We start from the raw sequence: 12,594 nt of genomic DNA on the forward strand, positions 1-12,594 counted from the left end.
CCCCTAATAACCAAAGGATTCCTGAGAAAAAAGAACAAAGCTGGAGGTATAACACTCCCTGATTTCAAAATATACTACAAAGCCATAGTAACCAAAACAGCATGATATTGGCACAAAAACAGACACAGAGATCAACGGAACAGAATTGAGAGCCCAGAAATAAACCCACACATTTTTGGACAGCTAATATTCGACAAGGGAGCCAAGAGTATACGATGGAGAAAGGAGAGTCTCTTTAATAAATGGTGTTGGTAAAACTGGACAGCCACATGCAAAAGAATGAAAGTAGACCATTCCCTTACACCATGGACAAAAATCAACTCAAAATGGATTAAAGACTTGAATGTAAGACCTGAAACCATGAAACTTCTAGAAGAAAACATAGGCAGTACGCTCTTTGACATCGGTCTGAGCAGCATATTTTCAAGTACCATGTCTGACTGGGCAAGGGAAACAAAAGAAAAAATGAACAAATGAGACTACATCAAACTAAAAAGCCTCTGCACAGCAAAGGAAGCCATTGACAAAACGAAAAGACAACCTAACAATTGGGAGAAGATATTTGCAAACCATATAACAGATAAGGGGTTAATATCCAAAATATACAAAGAACTCATACAGCTCAACAACAAAGAAACCAACAACCCAATTAAAAAATGGGCAAAAGATCTGAACAGAGATTTCTCCAAACAAGATATATGGTTGGCCAACAGGCATATAGTTGCTGTTTAAAGAAATTTCATCTCTTTCCAATTGTTTAAGTTCAGCTGCGGAACATCTTACTGACTTTGTAATTAGACGCCATTTTCCTACTACCATCCTGGAACCCCCAGCAGGGTCGCCTGGTAGGCTCCCAGCTGCTGTGAACAGGACCAGTACTTTTCTCTTCCCATTGTCTGTCAACTCATGATTATTATTATCTTCTGAGTCTCTGACAAAAATAATATATGTACCTTGTAGAGAATTTAGGACCAAAAGATATGAGAATAGGAAAATAACGTCATCATTCAGTGAAAAAGTTTATTAACATATTGGTAGAAAATCTTTTACGGGTCTAAAACAGATACCATTTGATCTTATAACAACTGAGAATGCTTATTTCGGTTTCCGTTTCCTTCCCGGGCAGCATGTCTGAGAGGGGCTCTGTCTAGAGCCACTGCCCGCCAAAGCCTCTCTCCAGTTTCATTTACTGTCCTAAATGGGGAGAAGATTTCAGAAATTAAAGTGGCAGGAGATACAATTAGTTAAGCAAAATTTATACAATACTTAAAAAATTCACTGTGTAGAATAAATATTTTCTTTCTTTTCTGCCACCTAGCTGCTCAGAGGTGGACTGACGGCACCTCTTCAGCGGCAGAGCAGGCACGCAACAGGAGTGTGCTCCCCCCGGGAGCTTGTGCTGATTTCGTTTACTTCCCCCGAATTATTTTTACCGGAGTATGCTAAAATAACATGTCAGTGAGCATTTAGGTTTCTGCGGTGAGCTGCAGCCAATGAAAGCACAAGCCAGAATGCAGCTGCATTTGCAGGCTGACATAGAAAGGATTGGAAAGAATCTGTGAGTGGTTTGAAAGAGGGAACATGCACTCAAACAGCAGGCTTAGTCCATCTGCAGGGGACAGTGCTTTGAGCCACCTGAGCCACACGGCTGTCTAGTGGATTCCGTGATTACACGAACACTTACTACATGAAAGCTGCAACTGCCCTTGTTGGGTTACGGTGTCCTTGCCAAAAAGTGGAAGGACAGGAAGAAACAATTTGGGTTCGTTTACTTTTGTTGACAAATGTAGAGGCTAAATGAACTGTCAGAGAGGTGGCCAATTGCAGCTCGACTGCAGGCATTTATGCCAGGGACACGGGGCAGTTCAGAACAACGTGGGTTTCAGAACAGCAGCGACCACCACGACCTCAACCACAACCATCAGAACAACTTCTATTTGAAAATAAAAATAGGGAAAGTATCAATAACATTTCCCTGGACTTGCTAAAACATAACTTAGATATCATTTGAACAGTTAGAAACTCCTTCCGCAAAGCTCCCTCCTGGAGGAAGGAATGAGTGCGTCGCCGCAAGAAGCTGCTGATGTTTGCGCACACCGTATGTTTAGATCTTCGTTTCTAAATATTATGCCCCACTAAAACAAAACAACACTCCTTAGAGAATCAGCTGATCTCAGAGCTGGGAGGAGAAAGTACAAGAGAGTCCGGGACATCTCATTATGTCAGAAAGTAAGGAAGTGCTCACAAAATGATAGGGACACCTCAAAAGGGCCCAGGGGCAGGGCTGAGGAGCCCCCACTGGCTAAAGGAGGGACAATGTGAGCATTGAAATGAATGACGACAGTAATGGGTTGTGATTCTTTGAACTGTATAAGAATCCCAAAGTCCATAGTGATAATAAATAGAGCAAAAAGGAAAGTTCTTCCTTAAAATAGAATGCCATTGAGGCTGGCCCCCTTGGCCGAGTTGTTAAGTCTGTAATCTGCTTTAGCCCAGAGTTTCGCCAATTTGAATCCTGGGTGTGGACCTAACACCTCTCATCAGGCCATGCCGAGGCGCTGTCCCACAGAACACAACTAGAATGACCTGCAACTAGAATGTACAACCATGTACTGGGGGGCTTTGGGGAGAAGAAGGAAAAAAAAAAGATTGGCAACAGATGTTAGCTCAGATGCCAATCAAAAAAAAAAAAACGAAAATAGAATGCCATCTGATAAATGTGGAAAGAATAGAGTTAGAAAATCACCATTTTGTAACCATCAGAGTAAAGATTGATTCAGGCCAGAATTGTCAATAGATGCTAAAACTGTTGGATGAAAGTTTGGAGAGGAACAGGATGTTTACATTGTCTCAAAGTCTTCCCCACAGGCTACTTACCAATTACGAAGGTAAAAACGGTAAAAACTTTATGGTAAAGAAACCTGGGGGACCCCATATTAACCACGCAATCAAAGTTTACGTCATCCATTGTGGGACAAACCACGTCATGCAGCTCCTGCTGTGATACACTTAAAGCATCTTTTACCTAGCATTTTTGCCCCAAATGTGCAACATGAATCTAATTCTAATTGAGGGACAACTGGCCTGAAATCTTCAAAAGTGCAATGTCATGAAAGGCCGGGAAAGGTGGAGGAACTGTTCCAGATTAAGGGAGATTAAAGAGACGTGACAACTGAATGCAATGCATGATCCTGGATTGAATTCTGGATCAGGGGAAAATCGATGTAAAACACATTATTGGGACTACTGGTGAAATCTGAATATGGACAGTAGATTAGACAATCCTATCAACTCAAAGTTAATTTTTCTGAATCTTTTGTTTATTGTAATGGAAGAGAATGTTCTCTTCCTTGGAAAATGCACAATGAAGGATTTTGGGGTGAAGAGGCAGGAGATTGTCAGACAAGTCTCAATAAGCTCAGAAAAAATATAACCATATATTGTATTGTATATAATATATAAAATATATTAAAATGTGATATATATAGAGAGAATGACAAAGCAAATGTGGCAAAGTGTTAAAATTGTGAATCTGAATAAAGGGTGTATGGGAGTTCTTTTGCACTATTTTTGCAAGTCTTGTGAGATTAATTCAAAATGAAAAGTGAAAAGAAGAAGTCACTACTGTTGCCACAGTCAGGGGTGGACGTAAGTGAGAAAGTCAGATTCACGCCTCCATCCACTTCCTCTGTTCTCTGGGGCCGCACGTGTTGTCCCTAGCCTGCCCGCTGCTGCCGGGCTCCACTTTCCTCCTGTGGCCAGGCTCAGACTCCTGGCAGGTGGTGGCGGCCACCACGCCCTGCTGCCTGGGCAGACCAGCCATCTATTGTCCCCTTGTCCTGGCATGTCTCCCTTTATTTTGGTTCTTTCTACTGCAGTTGCTTTGGTGGCCCCTTCCTCCTACCTAGCCAGTGACCCTGCTTCTTCGGACGCCAGGTGAGAACCTCAGGGCCTGCTGGCCCTCCTGCCCCACTTGCTTTTGGCCCTGTTGTTTCCCACCAGTGGCTTGTCACCTTTGTCCCTGTGCTGGGGCGTCTGGGATTGGCTGTGCCGTATTGCGTAGCTGGTCCAGCTCTCAGGCTGTGCGCCATCTCTTCCTGATCCCTGCTTGAGGGGCCAGGAAAATACACGTATTTCCCCGGGGAAAGACTGCCATTTAGGTGGGACAGGGTGGGCTTCTTCAGGAATCACTGGACCATCTTAGTGTGATTTTCCTCTTCCTCAAACTTAGGTCCTCAAAAAATGTCCTTTACGTTGAGCTACATGGCAGGGCTTAAGAACTGCAAAGGCCCCGGGGTCCGGCAGAGAGTTTGCTTTGCTTTCTTGCTTTCACCTCCTCCCTTCGTCCCTTCCATAGGCCCGATTGTAGACCTTGACAGTGATGTATCGCTCTATCCTTAGCTGGATAGGAGACCAAGGAGGTTGACGAAACATCGAAAGATTACCATGTGTTGGTAATGATACCTCTTTCACATTAAGGGAGTTTGATCATCTTGGCATTAAGACAACTTATGAAAATACTATAACTAAGCAAGACCTGGAAAATGCCGTTTTGGTTTATGCATCTAATGGGCTATGGCTCGGGCTAGGATTTCCTTGTCCTTTTGTTTTTTTAAAAAAACTTGTGCTGGGAAGGGGAATTTGTGGGAGCTTGTAGAGCTTTTAAGACTTGGTTCAACTGTGTAAGTATTGTCTCAGTTACTCTTTCCTCTAAGGCCAAAGAGTCCAGACTGGATGGTTGTGCAGTGCCCCCTACGATTTCCGTTCACGCCACGGGCTGCGAGCAGCATTACCAGATCCTCCTGCTTCCAGATGCCTGGGTTTGCTATTTTGGAGCTACATCAGCAAACTGGCAGTAGTGACCCACTTGTGGAAGAGGCTTCCCCCGGTCCTGCTGGAAATGAAGCCCTGTTGTGCTCCGTCAGGCCATGGGGAGCCGCGGAGGCATCAGAGTCCTCTCTGGGTTCCTCACACCTCCCACTGCCCCCTTTTTATTTGGAAAACTAGCAAGTAAGTAGTCGTTTTTCAGGAGATAAGAGTTCTACTTCTTTTGTCCTTAACCAAAATAGGGATCAGTTCCTGAAAATTACATTGGTATTTGCAAATGCCTAGCTCATGAAAACAATGTTTTGGTTAAGAAAATGGGACAAACAGCTCTTTAAAGCAAACTCAACCACTGTAAACTACTCAGCTTTGATGATTTCTTCCTTCTCCATGTAGCCTTGATCCTGGTCAGTTGAGACACGGGATTTAGAGCAGGAATGAGTGTTCAGAGGGCAGACACTACGTCATACGTGTTCCGAGCTTGCCGCTTTCTGTTTTAAGATATAAATCATATAAGATTTGTATTAAATAAATTCAAAAGTTTATGTATATGATTAGTTTCTTTATGGAATTGTTTTATAGAATATGTTTGTAGAATATATTTTTGCTATATTTTGATTTTTTAATTATCTTTTAAAAGTTAATTTAAACAGGAAAATAATGCATGTACCGGTTTAAAAAATTAAAACAAAGCATGTTAGGACCTATAGTGAGAAGCAGTGGTCCCTGGGCCCAGACTTCCTCATCCCTAGTCCCTTTTCTCGGGGAAAACTACTTTCATTTCTTAGTTGTTTCTTCTGCTAGTTACTGCCAATCCCTAAATATTGTCTTTATATTCTTATTTCTTTGTTCTGGTGGGACAGATGAGGATTTCCTCGATCCACACATCCTTATCACCTGCCCTCCCAATATCTCGATATAGTCAGACCACATTTTGAGTACCTTCAATTGCTGGATTACTTCGTAACTTTAAGAAGTGTAAGTAGACCTTGATTTCTTGTTGTCTTATAAGTATCAAGAGTATGTCAGCTTCCAATTTTGCACTCAGCCTAGTGGAAAATGAAAATGCAGGGCCTCTTATTTAAATGTTATTATGAGGGGCTGGTGCAGTGGTTAGTTCACGTGCCCTGTTTTAGTGGCCTGGGATTCGCAGGATTGGATCCCGGGTGTGGATCTAGACACTGCTCATCACGCCATGCTGTGGCAGCATCCCACATACAAAAAATAGAGGAAGACTGGCACAGATGTTAGCTCAGGGACAATCTTCCTCAAGCAAAAAGAGGAAGATTGGCAAAAGATGTTAGCTCGGGGCCAAACTTCCTCATCGAAAAAAAAGTTATTATGAATATCAAGATGATGACAAAAGAACATTAAACCAAGCCTGTGACCCTTCTCGGTGTGGGCTCTGTGGGACTGCGCAGGGTGCACATCCTGGAGCTGCCCCTCTTTGCACCCATCTCATCCTTCGGCTCTCTTTCTTCTCTTTCGTCTCTTAGCTTCTGTCATTTCTTTCTTACTTTTAAAATATCAAGATTAATGATTTAAATTTTGTTCTGTAACCATAAATGTCTCATTCATTCATTTTCTATAAGTTAAGTATCTAAGTTGAAAATGAATATATAGTTCATCATTATGAGTATACAAATATTGTTCACTGCAGAAGCAAGTGAAGCCCTACATTTTCTTCTTTGTACATCTTTTTGATTTTCCTGGAGTTTCTTATTGCTTTTACTTTCATCTTGTCCTTTTGTTTTTATCACATTTTCAGTTACAACCAACTCTACCCAATCTATCTAATCATCTGCTCAATCTAATTTTCCCCAGAGGCCTCCCCCAACCCCAGTGAAGGGTCCTTCCTCCTCCTCTCCCAGCCTGGACTTGATTCTCCCCAGGCCTGCTGCCTGCTTGCTAACCTTGGACTTTTCTTTATTGCTTCCCCGGTTTGGTGTCACTGCTTCCTTGATCCTGAGATTTTATTCGTCTTGGTTTATCCTTTGTATGCATCTTCTTAAATAACTTTTTGATATAGTGAATCTGGGAAGAAATTTCTGAGTCTTTCCATTTCTGAAGATATCTATATTTTATTCTCACTCTTGATTTGTAGTTATGAATAGAATTCTAGGTTGAAGGCAATTTTCTCTCAGAATTTTGAGAATATTGCTCATTGTCCCTGGCACCCACTGTTATTAATGAGAAGGCCACCTTGGTGCCTTTTATTTTACACTATGCCTGATTTTTCTCCCTGAAGACAGTTTCATTCTTCATTCTTGATGCTCTGAATTTCACAATGTTGCACCCAGGTGTGGGTCCTTGCTCACTTATTATTCTAGGTATGTGGGAGCATTTTAAATCTAGAGGCTGCTATCTTTTAATCTTTCAAAAATTGTTTTGAATATATTGTTTGATAATTTTCCTCCCTTGGATTTTCCCTGTTCTCTTTTTGAAACTCTTATTAATTGGATCCTGGACTAACTCTATATGCCTATTATCTATTACCTCAACTTCATCTCTCTTTTAGTTCTTGTTTTTGGGAGGTTTTCTCAATTTATCTTCCACTGTTTCTATTACTTTGCCATGCTTTTTAATCTCTAAAAATTTCATTTTTCTCTAATTTTTCTACTCACAGTATTCTGTTCTTGCTTAATGAATACAATAACCTCTCTAAAAGTACACAAATTGGAGTATTCAAATTATTCCTGAATACTCTGTAGCATTTTTAAAAAATTTATTTACCCTGGTCTTTTTCTTTCCCCCATAGTGGAGGCTTATATGTTGGTGATCCTTGACTGACCTTTTAATTTTAAGGCAAGGCACTAAAGCCTGATGGTAAGGTCTACAGACGTGAATGGGCTTTGTGAATTGGTAGAGTTTGCTTTACGGTGAGAGATGCTGACAGGATGTTTTTGCTGGGGGCCTTCTATGTACGAGAATGTGTAGTTTTTTCTTCATAGTGGTCAGATGATTTAGCGTGAAGTTCTAGATTTTTTTGTCTGGAGGTATTTTCCAGGTTGGAAATTAAAGTATGTGGAATTGATTCCTTCGCTTTTTTTTTTTCTCCCCTTGCTGATGAAGATTTGCCCTGAGCTAACATCTGTTGTCAATCTTCCTCTATTTTGTATGTGAGCTGCTGGCACAGCATGGCCACTGATAGATGAGTGGTATAGGTCCATGCCTGGGAACTGAACCTGGGCTGCTGAAGCAGAGCACACCAAACTTAACCACTAGGCCACCGGGGGTGGCCTGCTTTCAATTATTCCCTCATTTTCTTCTGCTGCTTCCCTGGCTTGGTTGTACTGTTTCCTGGGCATGTCCTTCCTGGTCCTGATCTTTCCAGGTGCTGAGCCTCTGGAGTCCTCCCTGGAGCACTGCACCCCCGAGCGTGATCGCTCCACGTGCTCACTCTAATTTGTGATCCCTCTTTGCTGTTCCATTAGCCCCATCATCTCTGCAGCTTCTCACTCCTGGAAGTTTGCTGAACTCTCTTCTCCCTCCCTCTCCTTTTCTGCATCATCTTTGGTTTATAATTCCTTCATTTCTTTACCGTCATTTAGGTGAAGTCTTGAAGGAGGAGGCAGCCAACTATTATGTTTTTGAGGACGTCCTTAATCTTTCTTTAAACTGCTCCTGGCGTCTGAATGTGTGAAGATGGTGTTGTCTAATATGTACCAACTGCTTTCATGCAAGTACTATTTCTTTCTCATCACACTCTTGCTCAGTATAATTGGAAAAAATCAATATAAAATTATACAGGAAAAACATAGTTTATATCATATCTATCCATGTATCTATCTATCTGTCTATTGTTATATAAGAAAACCACTTCGGCTGGATGTGGAGAGGGGAAATGGTTTAAATGGACCATTTAACCATTTTGTATGTGAGCTGCTGGCACAGCATGGCCACTGATAGATGAGTGGTATAGGTCCATAATGGTTTTAATGGACCATAACAGAGCCTGTTAATGGAGTTTCAGAGAAAAGGTGAATTCCACTGTTGGAATGGATAGGAGGAGTTTTTCTTCTTCTTCTTTATCAGCAGAGACTTAAAAATTTTTTAAAATTTAAAAAAGTAGCTTTAGGCTAGTAGATATTCTCCAAGTCACGAGGCCTCCTATCATTTTATTTTAAAACCTATTTATGAGCTAATTGAGATATACGTTCATTCAAGCATATAAGTAGATTACTTAGTAAAGTACATATTTTTTCCATCCACAGTTTGGGGTGAATACTGCAAAAGTAAAGTGAAATAAGGGACTGAGCTGAACTGCCAGCACGTGCTTACCGTGTTCCTTCCTTTATGACTGGCTGCTGTTCACTGCTGACCGACACCTGCCGAACCACAGCGCCTTCTTCTCACGGGAGAGTCTTCTGATGTGTGAGTTCAGACATCAGCCCAGAAGGCATCTCTGAGCTCTCAGAGACTGTTAACACCTCGCATACATTTCATTTTTTTTTTTTTTAAGATTGGCACCTGAGCTAAACATCTGTTGCCAATCTTCTTCTTTTTTTTCCTCTCCCCAAAGCCCCCCAGTGCACAGTTGTAGATTCTAGCTGTGAGTGCCTCTGGCTGTGCTATGTGGGACGCACCTCAGCATGGCCTGACGAGTGGTGCCACGTCCACGCCCAGGATCCGACCCAGCAAAACGCTGGGCCACTGAAACCGAGCGTGCGAACTTAACCACTGGGCCACGGGGCCGGCCCCTACATTTCCGTCTGTTGTGTCTCAGTAATCTTCACGCAGAGATTTTTACTTCCAAGGAGAGCAAAGTGCCCTGCAGCTCTTAAAGACCTCTCTCTGCCTCTCTTCTGATTGCCCAGCAGATAGTGGAGATTGGCAAATATCTTTTAGCATTTAGTACATGTGTTGGGACATTAGCACACTAGCCTCATTGTGAGACTTTGAGGGAAATGGCTGTGAAATTTGGAAAAGTGCAAATCATAATAATGTTTGTGGGCACTTGATCTGAATATTGCAGATGGAGAATAAATAAGTCTATTGAATACTGAATGGGAGAAAATGAAATTGTCAGAGGAATTTAATTTGGCTAATTAAGAAAGCTGTTGAATAGTACTGTGGTTTATTTATTTATTTTTAGTAACTTTTAAACCAGACATAGAGCACTCACCAGGTGTCAGGCAGTATACAAACATCTCATTGAACCCTCATCATTTGACACAGGTATTATCATCTACATTTTACAAATAGGGAAACTGAGGCTCAGAGAGCTATAGAACGAACTTTCTGTGATTAACACAAGGCAGAGCTGCCATCTGAGTCTGTGGCACTTGAAAGCCCAGGGTCTTTTCACGACATCTTGCCTGCCTCACTCTCTGTCTCCTTCTCCAAGCTTCGCGTGATTTGCTCTTTTGCCTGGGATGCCCTCTTTACTCCCTGAAATTCAAATTCTCTTTTAAGTGCTAACATAGGTACTGGCCAGCACAATGTCTGTGTCCATAGTGGAATCTTGATTAATGTTAGTTTCCTACCCTTTATTTTCCATGAGAACTTCCTGGCTCCCAACTTGGCATTAACCTTTCTCTTTTTTCTTTTTGCAGGGGAAGATTTTGCCCTAAGCTGGCATCTGTTGCCAATCTTCCTCCCCCTTCTTTTCTTCTTTTTCCCCCCAAAGGCCCAGTACATCGTTGTGTATAGTTGGAAGTTCTTCTGTGTGAGCTGCTGCCACAGCATGGCTACTGACAGACGGGTGGTGTGGGTCTGCGCCCGGGAACTGAACTCTGGCCACCAAAGTGGAGTGCGCTGAACTTTCACTGCTAGGCCATCGGGGCTGGCCCAACCTTTCTCTTTAGAGTTTCTGTTCCACTTTGTTTATATCTGCTCGTCGTTCACCACCGTTCACATGCAGGTCTGCGTCCTCCACTAGAGTGCAAGCTGTCTGAGGTTGGCAGACGTGGCTGCCTCTGTCTCCGTTTACTCCCCACGGGCTGACGTAGTGTCTTCTACATATTTGATTTGACCGTGTGATTTTGAGGTGACTCAAAGGAGCAGGGCTGGACCATCCTAAGTGTGGGGTTGATCTTCATGACAATGTAGGATCACTTCTGCTTGTTTTTTAAAAAAATCACTCAGTTTTCTGGGAAAGATAGAAAACTCCATAAAAGCTGCAAGATTGCTCAGAGAAAGAAAATGATGTTTCTAGATTATAAGTATTTGAAGGCAGGCACCGTGTGCTGTTCACCTTAAGCGTCCCACTTAGCAGCTGCAGCGCCTGTGCATGCAGTTTGGATGGTTTGAGAGCGTGTTGACAGTAAGGCAAGGGCGAAGTTGTGCTCCAGAGCAGGGCTGAGCGGCGTGGTGGGGACCCACCTGGAAGGAGTTCGTGCTGCTGACCCCACCACAGGCTGCCTTCCTGATAGGCTGGGCTCCCTCAGAGACCTGAACTACGGGTCTTTTTCTTTTTTTAATCATGTTTGAGTGAATTCTCTCCAGTCTTTCATTTTTGCTTCCTGCAGTGATTTGCATCCTTCCCTTTTGTTATAATTGCCAAGGAGTCAAAGACTGTGTGAATGTGTATGAAACAAAATTGTATTGTATGAATATTCCTATCTGAGGGTTTTTTTTTCTGTGATGCTGTGAGAAACCTCTTTTTGTTTTACGTTTCAAGTCTTTAAAGGGATTTTTTTCAACTAATTTGAGATAATAAAGGCATTCTTAGAGTAATGCACTTATTCTTTTTAGGAATATATATATTTCAGTAGCTTCTATTTAAATTTGCCTAAACTGAATGAAATTTCCCACACAATGGTTTTTAAAGACTTAATGCATTTGCATGCCTCTTCACAGTTCGGTTCCCTACCCACTCATTTTCTAAAATACCCTACGACTCAGCCTTGACCTCAATCACAAAACGGTTCCTCAAGCACCCTCTGGTTTTATGCATTATGATAAAAATTAAAGAGACTGAAAAATTAGAGGTCAAAACATCGTCATGGAAAATATAAAGTTGCTTGGCTTGAAGGTCATCTTCTTTTTGACTGAAAGTGAAACAGGCAATGGAAAATGGAAGGTTAAAATCCATGTTTCCCTTTGATAATGCTTTGCTTGGCCAATTGAAATAAATACCCATTAAATGTAGGCAATACGTCTTGTTGACCTCCTAGACTCTAAGAAATTTATTGACACCATCGACTTCCCATCGTTGCTTCCTTTATAAAGGAAGCACATGCACTTACTATGAAATATCTTCTCCCTTCCGCTCTTCACCTGCATTTGCTTCTTTCTCTGTCTCCAGGTACACTCCCACTCCCAGGGATCTCCCTTCCTTCTTAGGTCATTTTCTTTTTAAAGAAAATGGCTCTTTCCTAATGTGATGGTTAATTCTTTGTGTCAACTTGCTTAGACTTTGGTGCCCAGTTGCTTGGCCAAAAAACTAGTCCAGATATTGCTGTGAAGGTATTTTGTAGATGAGATTAACATCTACAATTAGTTGACTTTAAGTAAAGGAAATTATCCTTGATAATGTGGGTGGGCTTTATCCAATTGGTTGAAAGCCTTAAGAGCAAAATCTGTGGTTTGCTGCAGAAGAAGGAATGCTGCCTCAAGACTGCAGCACTGACTCTTGCCTGAGTTTCTGGCTGCTGGGCTGCCCTATGAATCTCCAACTTGCCCCATAATCGAGTTTTGGCAGAGTCAGTTCTTTAAACGAAATCTCTCTCTTCCTCTCTCCCTGTCTCTATCTCTATCTATATCCATATCTATAATCTCCTATATGTTCTGTTTCTCTAGAGAACCCTAACTGATACACCATATTTC

The 12,594-nt window shown here is 42.0% G+C and overlaps 1 long non-coding RNA gene across 1 annotated transcript in view; it reads left to right on the top strand.

Moving 5' to 3' along the window:
* The first annotated feature begins 3,434 nt into the window (after positions 1-3,434).
* LOC111768672 (uncharacterized) overlaps positions 3,435-12,594 on the top strand; it is a 29,707-nt gene continuing 20,547 nt past the window's right edge. Inside the window, exons 1-3 of the long non-coding RNA XR_011427657.1 lie at positions 3,435-5,010; positions 5,688-5,802; positions 9,039-9,198. This is a non-coding gene — a long non-coding RNA (uncharacterized lncRNA). The remainder of the gene's footprint in view (positions 5,011-5,687; positions 5,803-9,038; positions 9,199-12,594) is intronic.

The sequence above is a fragment of the Equus caballus genome, chromosome 17 (assembly GCF_041296265.1).
Source record: "Equus caballus isolate H_3958 breed thoroughbred chromosome 17, TB-T2T, whole genome shotgun sequence".
Lineage (NCBI taxonomy): Eukaryota > Metazoa > Chordata > Mammalia > Perissodactyla > Equidae > Equus > Equus caballus.